The 9,957-nt window shown below is 44.7% G+C and overlaps 1 protein-coding gene across 1 annotated transcript in view; it reads right to left on the bottom strand.

The window, feature by feature from the left end:
- Nucleotides 1-811: 811 nt before the first annotated feature.
- LOC132430917 (zinc finger protein 239-like) overlaps nt 812-9,957 on the bottom strand; it is a 48,678-nt gene continuing 39,532 nt past the window's right edge. The window contains exon 4 of the transcript XR_011246588.1: nt 812-972. The gene's annotated coding sequence lies outside the window, so the exon portion shown is untranslated. The remainder of the gene's footprint in view (nt 973-9,957) is intronic.

Here is a 9,957-nt window from a genome sequence, read left to right as displayed (position 1 = left end):
CATCCTGGCACTCACGGGTTTCATCAGCTTCCTGACTGGTTTACCAATTGTTGGGCTACGCCCCGCAGGCCTGTAAGCCTTGTAATTGTTTAGCCTTGAGATGGAAGAAGAGCCTGGGGACAGCGATAGAGACATCAATAGCTTATTGGAGGGGAATCTTACACGTCCGAAGCAAAAAGTCCTGGAGCAACACCCCACTATGGCAGGCACGCAGGCAGGCCATGACAGCAAACTTCGCTACTCAGGGAAGAGGGAGGCTACCATTTACAGGGGAAATTGATGTCAGGTTGGCTCATCAGTTACCAGGGAAACCAGCGGCTGGAGCAAGGGACAAGCAGGTAGGCAGTTACTGATTAAGCCCTACTATTAAGTGGATTGGATAGTCACCTGAGTGAACAGGGACTGGTCGAGCAGGGGATTTACAGAGAGCAAGAGAACAGCCATCTTGAGGGAATTCCCTGGCGGTCCAGTGGTTAGGACTCTGCGCTTTCACTGCCAAGGGCGCAGTTTCAATCCCTGGTAGGGGAACTAAAATCCCCCAAGCCGTGCAGTGCGGCCAAAAAAAAAAAAGAGAGAGAGAACAGCCATCTTGAGTGGCCTGATCATACACTCTCCTACACCAAGATGCAAAGATAAGCCCTAGATAGTTTATCTTAGACCCAAGATTGAAAGGTAAATGTAAAGTTTTTTTTTTAAGGGATAAGGCATAGAAGTTTTTTGTTTGTTTTTTAATATTTATTTATTTGGTTGCACGGGGTCTTAGTTGCAGCAGGCAGGCTCCTTAGTTGCGGCTCATGGGTTCCTTGGTGGCGGCTTGTGGCTCCTTAGTTGCGGCACGTGGGCTCCCCATTTGTGGCATGTGAACTCTTAGTTGCGGCATGCATGTGGAATCTAGTTCCCTGACCAGGGATTGAACCTGGGCCCTCTGCCTTGGAACACAGAGTCCTATCCACTGCACCACCAGTGAAGTCCCTAAAATGTAAAGTTAATAAGAGAAAAATGTAGGGACTTCCCTGGCGGTCAGTGGTTAAGACTCCAAGTTCCCAATGCAGGGGGTATGGGTTCAATACCTGGTCAGGGAACTAAGATCCTGCATGCTGAGAGGTGCAGCCATAAATAAATAAAAGAAAACTTTTAAAGAAATAGTTTTGTGAACCAAGGACAAGGAAGAACTTTTAATATTTCAAAAGCACAAATCATACATTACAAACTGTGTAATGTGATTACATTAAAAGTAAGGATTTCTATTTAATGAATGGCATTATGGACAGAAGTGAATAACCAGATTACAGAATAGTGATTTACAATGTCAAAAATGGCAAGGAGGGCTTCCCTGGTGGCGCAGTGGTTGAGAGTCGCCTGCCGATGCAGGGGACACGGGTTCGTGCTCCGGTCCGGGAGGATCCCACATGCCGCGGAGCGGCTGGGCCTGTGAGCCATGGCCGTTGAGCCTGTGCGTCTGGAGCCTGTGCTCTGCGGCGGGAGAGGCCGCAACAGTGAGAGGCCCGCGTATCGCAAAAAAAAAAAAAAAAAAAAAAAAAAAGCACTAGCCCAAAAATAAAAAGATAAATTGGATTTCATCAAAGTTAAAATTTCTCCTCTCTGAAAGATACCATTATGACTCATAATAAGATGACAACTTAATAGGACAAAGAAAAAATGGGCAAAAGACTTAAACAGATGTGTCACGAAAGAAGAGACACAATTGCCAATTTGATGGAAATGTAAAAGAGTCTAATCACCTTGGAAAACTGTTTGGCAAGTTCTCATACACTTACCCCAAGACCCAGCAACTCCACTTCTAGCTGTTTATCAGGAAAAATGAAGGCCTATGTCCAGCCAAAGACAAAAATGCTCATGGCAGCTTTATTCATAATAGCCCCAAATTGGAAACAATACAAATGTCTAATGCATCTGTCAGGGGTCAATCAAAATATAGAAACTACACAGTAATTTGAACAAGGAAATTTTTTTTTACAATGGTGTGTTAGTTTCTGCTTTATAACAAAGTGAATCAGCTATACATATACATATATCCCCATATCTCCTCCCTCTTGCATCTGCCTCCCTCCCACCCTCCCTATCCACCCTTCTAGGTGGTCACAAAGCACCGAACTGATCTCCCCGTGCTATGCGGCTGCTTCCCACTAGCTATCTATTTTACATTTGGTAGTGTATATATGTCCATGCCACTTTCTCACTTCGTCCTAGCTTACCCTTCCCACTCCCTGTGTCCTCAGGTCCATTCTCTACGTCTGCGTCTTTATTCCTGTCCTGCCCCTACATTCTTCAGAACCATCTTTTTTTTTAGATTCCTTATATATGTGTTAGCATATGGTATTTGTTTTTCTCTTTCTGACTTACTTCACTCTGCATGACAGTCTCTAGGTCCATCCACCTCACTACAAATAACTCAATTTCGTTTCTTTTTATGGCTAATATTCCATTTTATATATGTACCACATCTTCTTTATCCATTCATCTGTCAATGGACACTTAGGTTGCTTCCATGTCCTGGCTAAATAGAGCTGCAATGAACATTGTGGTACATGACTCTTTTTGAATTATGGTTTTCTCAGTGTATATGCCCAGTAGTAGGATTGCTGGTTCATATGGTAGTTCTGTTTTTAGTTTTTTAAGGAACCTCCATACTGTTCTCCCTAGTGGCTGTATCAATTTACATTCCCACCAACAGTGCGAGAGGGTTCCTTTTCTCCACACCATCTCCAGCATTTATTGTTTGTAGATTTTTTGATGATGGCCATTCTGACTGGTGTGAGGTGATATCTCATTGTAGTTTTGATTTGCATTTCTCTAATGATTAGTGATGTTGAGCATCCTTTCACGTGTTTGTTGGCAATCTGTATATCTTCTTTGGAGAAATGTCTATTTAGGTCTTCTGCCCATTTTTGGATTGGGTTGTTTGTTTTTTTGATATGGAGCTGCATGAGCTGCTTGTAAATTATGGAGATTAATCCTTTGTCCGTTGCTTCATTGGCAAACATTTTCTCCCATTCTGAGGGTTGTCTTTTGGTCTTGTTTACGTTTTCCTTTGCTGTGCAAAAGCTTTTAAGCTTCATTAGGTCCCATTTGTTTATTTTTGGTTTTATTTCCATTTCTCTGGGAGGTGGGTCAGAAAGGATCTTGCTGTGATGTATGTCATAGAGTGGTCTGCCTATGTTTTCCTCTAAGAGTTTTATAGTGTCTGGCCTTACATTTAGGTCTTTAATCCATTTTGAGTTTATTTTTGTGTATGGTGTTAGGGAGTGTTCTGATTTCATTCTTTTACATGTAGCTGTCCAGTGAACAAGGAAATTTTAATGTTAAAAATTATCAACTCTATCACTGTAGAAGGTTTAAAGAGAAATCTACAGAATATTCTAAAGCTGAGGGAGTGTCCAAGGAAAGAACAGATTGGAAGGGGCCCTCTCCTTCAATCAGGAATTCAAACCTTGTTGAAAAATTTGTAATGCGATGTGAGGTGTGCCGGGAGCCCAAGCCAGGCCTGGTCCATAGCCTCCAGGCAATTAGGGAACATCCCTCTGGGGTACTGGCTGGCAGGGAGCACCTTGGGAGAGTCCGAGTCAGGAACCTACTTGCAGGCTGAGTGATGAAGTCCTAGGATGTGTGTGCCCACGTCTGGAGGGTCACTGGAAACAGCCTTCCAGGGAGCTGGTGGTGGAGGCTGGCAGGTTGGTGCATAGGGAAATCAGAGGCCTGCTCACCAGCAGGACGGTGCCCGAGGTGCACAGAGTCCGCCATGGGAAGCTCCAGCGAGGAGGACACGGGGCTAGGTCTGGGGCTGTGAGCTCACAGGCATGTTCTGGACACACAGCTGGGACATAACATTAATGGATGCTCCCATGGACATGCCTCTGGCGGCAGTGCAGATGGAGGTAGAGAAGCAAACAGAAGCACACTTGATCCAGGAAAAGTTTCTTCCTCCTGCGGTGTCCCTCCACAGCGCCATCTACTGACACAGCTTAATATTGTACTCACTGCAAAGGAGAAACGCGAAAAGGGGGATATCCAACTATCCCAGAGCAGGTATTGACGGGTAGGTTTGGAGTTGACAGGCAACAAATTGACAACTGTTGCAACAGGTGCAATGGAAAAGTAATTTGTGGAAGATTAGTGTAATGGGATACCACTCAGCACTAAATAGAAAGAACTACTGATATAGGCAACAGCACAGATGTATGGCAAAAATGGCACGTTGAACGAAAGAAACCAGACACAAGAGTAAATATTGTCGTATGAAATTCTAGACCACATGAGACTCATTTATAGGGAAAAATGTCAATCAGTGTTGCCTGAGGATTTGGGGTGGATGGTATTGACTGCAAAGGATCACAGAGGAATTTGGGGGAGATGATGGAAACATTGTAAATACATCTGGATTGTGGCAGTGGTTACATAGGTGTATGTGTTTATCAAAATGCATCCAACTGTACCCTTAAAATGGATGCTTTTTTTTTGATTACCACAGTAAGTTTAATGAACATTCATCATCTCATATAGATACAAAAATAAAAGAAGAAGAAAAAAAATTTTTCCTTGTGATGAGAACTCAGGATTTGCTCTTGTAACAACTTTTATATGTAACATACACCAGTGTTGATTATATTAATCATGTTGAGGATGCATTTTATTTTATGAAAATTATACCTCAGTAGTGTCTATTTTTAAAATATCATCTATAAATCAGATACCTGTGCTTGTGTAGGATGTAGAATACCATTGCCTTCCAAACCCTGCTACCTTGTCAATTCCAGGATAAAGGCCTTTGGAGAAAATCACAGCTTTGATCCAAACACTGGAAACCTCCCTCTTCCTGCAGGAGGTGGATTCTCAGAGCGGAAAAGCCTTAGAGGTCATAGAGGATTGTTCTGGATTATTCCTGGGAAACAGACGAGATGGTGGGCCTGGAAGGAAGTTGCCCAGGAAAGTCCAATCATGTTCTCTCTGGGGGTAGGCCCCCGCATTCTTCTCTAGCTCAGCCACCACTGGTCCTGCATCTTTCATGGTTTGGTCATAAGCACAGGTGGTGTGAGGGGACAATGACAAAGGGAGATGCCCTTCAAGACTGGCCAACCCACCAGGCAGGGATAAGGGATGCAGGAGGAGCAACTTGCCTAAAGAAAAGGAAACTCCCTAAAGATCCTGACAGCCTCTGACAGTGGGAGGCATCACAGATTGACATATAACAGTAACAACTGTGAATAGTAATACTGACAATTATGAGAACAAATTGTAAAGAAGTTGCAGAAGTCTGGCATGCAGCTCCTTTATAAATGAGGCCTAATGATGGGTAGTGACCCAGTAGCTAATGTTTGCTGGTGCTGGTGGGCGAGTGGAGAGCCCACAGTCTTGATCTGTATGTGTGTACTTGCCTCAAAACTCCACAAATCTGTAAAATATGGACTGGTTATAAAAGCCTTCACCTCAGCAAAACCAAAAGAAATCTTGTGAGTTTGAGAATTTCAATTCCTAGGTCTCAGGCATATCAATGGCCCAGAGGGCGTGTACTGAACTTGCCTTATGAATACATGTATACAATGAACTATTTCTCCTCCTAACAAGAACACAATGTGAATAACGGAAGATTGACTAGAGCACCTTTTAACTCAGTGCTCCGAGTGCTGGGCACCCATCTCAGCGAGCTCCCACATGGTATCAAAGTTGGGCATGACCCCAATGTTCATAGCAGCACTATTCACAATAGCCAAGACATGGAAACAACCTAAACGTCCATTGACAGATGAATGGATAAAGAAGATGTGGTACATATATACAATGGAATATTACTCAGCCATAAAAAAGAATGAAATAATGCCACTTGTAGCAACATGGATGGACCTAAAGATTATCATACTAAGTGAAGTAAGAAAGACAAATATCATATGATATCACTTATATGTGGAAGTTAAAATATGACACAAATGAACTTATCTATGAAACAGAAACAGACTCACAGACATAGAGAACAGACATGTGATTGCCAAGGGGGAGGAGAGGTGGGGGAGGGATGGAGTGGGGGTTGGGGGTTAGCAGATGCAAACTAGTATATATAGAATGCATAAATAACAAGGTCCTACTGTGTAGCACAGGGAACTATATTCAATATCCTGAGATAAACCATAATGGAAAAGAACATAAAAATGAATGTAGGGCTTCCCTGGTGGCGCAGTGGTTGAGAGTCCGCCTGCCGATACAGGGGACACTGGTTCGTGCCCCGGTCCGGGAACATCCCACATGCCGCGGAGCGGCTGGGCCCGTGAGCCATGGCCGCTGAGCCTGCGCGTCCGGAGCCTGTGCTCCGCAACGGAAGAGGCCACAACAGTGAGAGGTCCGCGTACCGCAAAAAAAAAAAAAAAAAAAAATGAATGTATATATATGTATAACTGAATCACTTTGCTGTACAGCGGAAATTAACACTACATTGTAAATCAACTATACTTCAATAAAAAAAGAAAGAAAAAAGTGAGCATGTGTAAGGATGGTCGTGTTGGAATTGTCCGCCATGGTGGAGAGTTGGAGGTAATCTAGGTAGCCATCTGTCTGGGGAAGTGGATGAGTATAACATGGAGGAGACACTCAGTGGGATACAGTGCAGAAGTTAGAAGCACAGATGACATAACACACACAGATAGATCTTAAAAATAGAGTGCTGGGTGAAAAGGCAGTCAACAGACCGAAGTCTAGCATATAATACCATGTATGAAAATTAAAAGTACAGCTCACAGGGACTTCCCTGGCGGTCCAGTGGTTAAGACTTTGCCTTCCAATGCAGAGGGTATGGTTTCGATCCCTGGTTGCGGAGCTAAGATCCCACATGCCTCCGGCCAAATACCCAAGACAAAACAGAAGCAATATTGTAACAAATTCAATAAAGACTTTAAAAAATGGTCTGCATCAAAAAAATCTTTAAAAACAAGTACAGCTCACAAAATAATACCACATATTTTGCAAGAATACATACACGTCAAAATATTTTGAGAGTTTTTTTTTTTAATAAGGGGAGTAGAAGTGAGAAATGGGCATAAAAGAGAGTATCTAAATGAACAAGAAAGGGACCTTGCCCAGGCAGATGATAAAAGCATGTTATGAACTGTGGCCAAATGGACCTCAACTGATTGACATGTTATAGAAGCAAACCGAGAGCTCCAAACCAAGAGTTTTGGACTGTATAAAAGGGCCGGGAGAACAGAATGTCTCAGGAGAATTCCACTCACACCATCCTCAGGCCAAAGCTGCCTCGTGCTACTGAGCTGATCTCCGTACAGGGTTATGGCGACTGGGAACTGTTAGCGCAGGACAGCGTGTGTCTGCGTGTGTATCAGTGTCCATGACATCAGTGTTGAGATGCACATGGGTTAGAATTCAGAGTCCACTTGCAGTTTTCCCTAAGCTTTACTCCCTGTGGAGTCTTTTATATAAAAATAATACGATCTCTATTTATATCTGATGTAAGGAATGGGAATGGACACATGTGCTGAACTCAGGCAGCAAGATAACCAGGACATGGGAGTAGCTGAGAACCCCATCTTGAGAAAGAGACCCTTACCTGAGGGAGGTGCCCCTCCAGGTTGTATGCCTGCTGGTCACCATCCAGTACCCCCCATGTCCACCAAGTCACCAGGATGCTGCGTACCACATTCTCGGGAGTTCTGGGATGGGCCAGGTGCCCCACTGGTAGGGACACAAGGCCCCATAATGGAGGGTGGGAATCATCAGGCCTGGTGAGGACTGGTTGGGGCAGATGTCCTAGCAGGAGCAGGGGCGACTTATCTGGGCCCAAGGCCCGTACAGGTTGGGGAAGAAGCAGGGTGAGGAGGAGGGGCAGGGGGACAGGCCAGGGTAGAGGTGACCCAGGCAGGGAGGTGGGAAGGGGCAAAACTGGTAAGAGGAGGGAGACAGTCTGGGCATGTGGTAGGAAGAGGACCAGTTTGGTCTGAGTTGCTGGTGACTGAGGCAGGCACAGGGTGAACAGACAGGGAAGTCATAGGGACAAGAGGCAGGACAGGAGGAAGAAAGTGAGCTGAAAGCTGAGCTGGGGCAAGGGGAGAAGTATGACGAAGAGGAGGTTGGACAGGAATGAGACAGGGCAGCTTCTTCTTCATGGCTCTCCGTTGAGAAGTGATGGCCTCAGTGTTCTGCATTCTTTCTTTGCTTGATGCCATTATGACTCAGATTCCATCAATAGAGAGTCCAAAATTCTCTGACATTTTGACTTGGAAGATACCTTTGAGATCCATGAGTACAGCTTTCTCCATCTTATAAATTAAGAAACAAAGGCCCAGAGGGTTGTCCAAAGTCACCCAACGGTCAGTTAGGGGCATAGTTTGGGTAGAATCCAATCCAGAGCTCATAAAAACAATCCCAGGCTGACCAGGGAGTGGGTCAAAGTGCAGGGCTCTCCAGCATGTAGAGGGGGCTCCTCTGCTCATTAGGGCCCACCCTGGATAGAGGCAATGGAGATGCCCACCCTCCATCCTTGAAAGGCACCTTCTATCCCTGTCTAGCCGTCGTCAGAACCTGCAAGAAGCCTCTTATCTTCCCACCATTGAAAAGCCCGCTGCATATGCACAGAAAAGGGACTGAACATGAAGGAAACACTAATGCTGACCGGTTCACCAAGCAATAACTGAGCTCAAACGGCCCTGGGGTATGGGCACTGGGGGAAGAAGGACCTGGAGCCGGGGGATGGGGATGGGTCAAGGAGAATTTAGAGCCTCCCTCTAGTCATTGCATTAGACGCTCCCACACGTTTCTCAATATCTCATTAGACATTCACCAGACAGGGATGTTACCTCCATTTTAAGGAAGAAGAAACTATGCCCAGAGAGGCAAAGACACTTGCCCAGGGCACACAGCCTTGAGTAACAATACCAAGACCAGAATCCTGGCACCTGGTTCTGTGCTCTTTCCATTAAATGACTACACTGGGAAGTGGGATGGGAACACAAGGGGACAAGCCCCCGCACCAGAATGAGAATTTGGTTGAGTTTAGAATTTTAGGTTCCATGTTATTTTCTCTCAGAAATTTGAAGCTATTGCTTCACTGTATTTTTAGAATGAGTATTGTAAATTTTCATCTGAACTCTGAAGTCAACATGATGCACACTCCATTGATAGGGAATCTGTTTTCTTTGTGCTTTTAAGATTTTTTTCTTAATCCTTGGTTTCTGAAATTTCATTACAATCTCCCTTTTTCAGTTTATTCTGCCAAGTCCTTGGTGAGGTCTTTCCATTGAGGGTTTCATCAGTTCTGGGAAATCCCTTTGAGAATTGCTTGAGCGGTCTCTCTTCTCCAGTATCTTCTCTTCTTCTGGAACTCTTATTTGATGGATGTTGAAACTTCTGGACCTGTCTCTTAACTTTCCTTTAAAACATTTTCTATCTTTGTGTTTGGGGGATATCTTTTTTTTTTTTTAATTTTTTTTTTCTTTCTGCGGTACATGGGCCTCTCACTGTTGTGGCCTCTCCCGTTGCGGAGCACAGGCTCCGGACGCGCAGGCTCAGCGGCCATGGCTCACGGGGCCAGCCGCTCCGCGGCATGTGGGATCTTCCCGGACCGGGGCACGAACCCGTGTCCCCTGCATCGGCAGGCGGACTCTCAACCACTGCGCCACCAGGGAAGCCCAACAAATATCTTTTAAGCACGTATTTGATGCCAGACACTGTTTATATAATACAGCAGTAAACAAAACAAAACCCCTTACCATTATGGAACTGACACTCTAGTGGATAACAAGCTAACATTTACTGAGCCCTCACTATGTCACTCACTTTACTAAATCATTTAATCTTCGTAACAACCTTATAAGGTAGGTACTATACTATTATTATTCCCATTTTTCCGATGAGGAAGAGGAGGCATGGAGAGGTTAAATGACACCTCCCCACCCCCAACCCAAGGCCACACAACCAGTAAGTGGCAGGGTCAGGGTTTGA

Source organism: Delphinus delphis, chromosome 1, assembly GCF_949987515.2.
Source record: "Delphinus delphis chromosome 1, mDelDel1.2, whole genome shotgun sequence".
Taxonomy (NCBI): Eukaryota; Metazoa; Chordata; class Mammalia; order Artiodactyla; family Delphinidae; genus Delphinus; species Delphinus delphis.
This window is presented reverse-complemented; position numbering and strand designations above follow the sequence as displayed.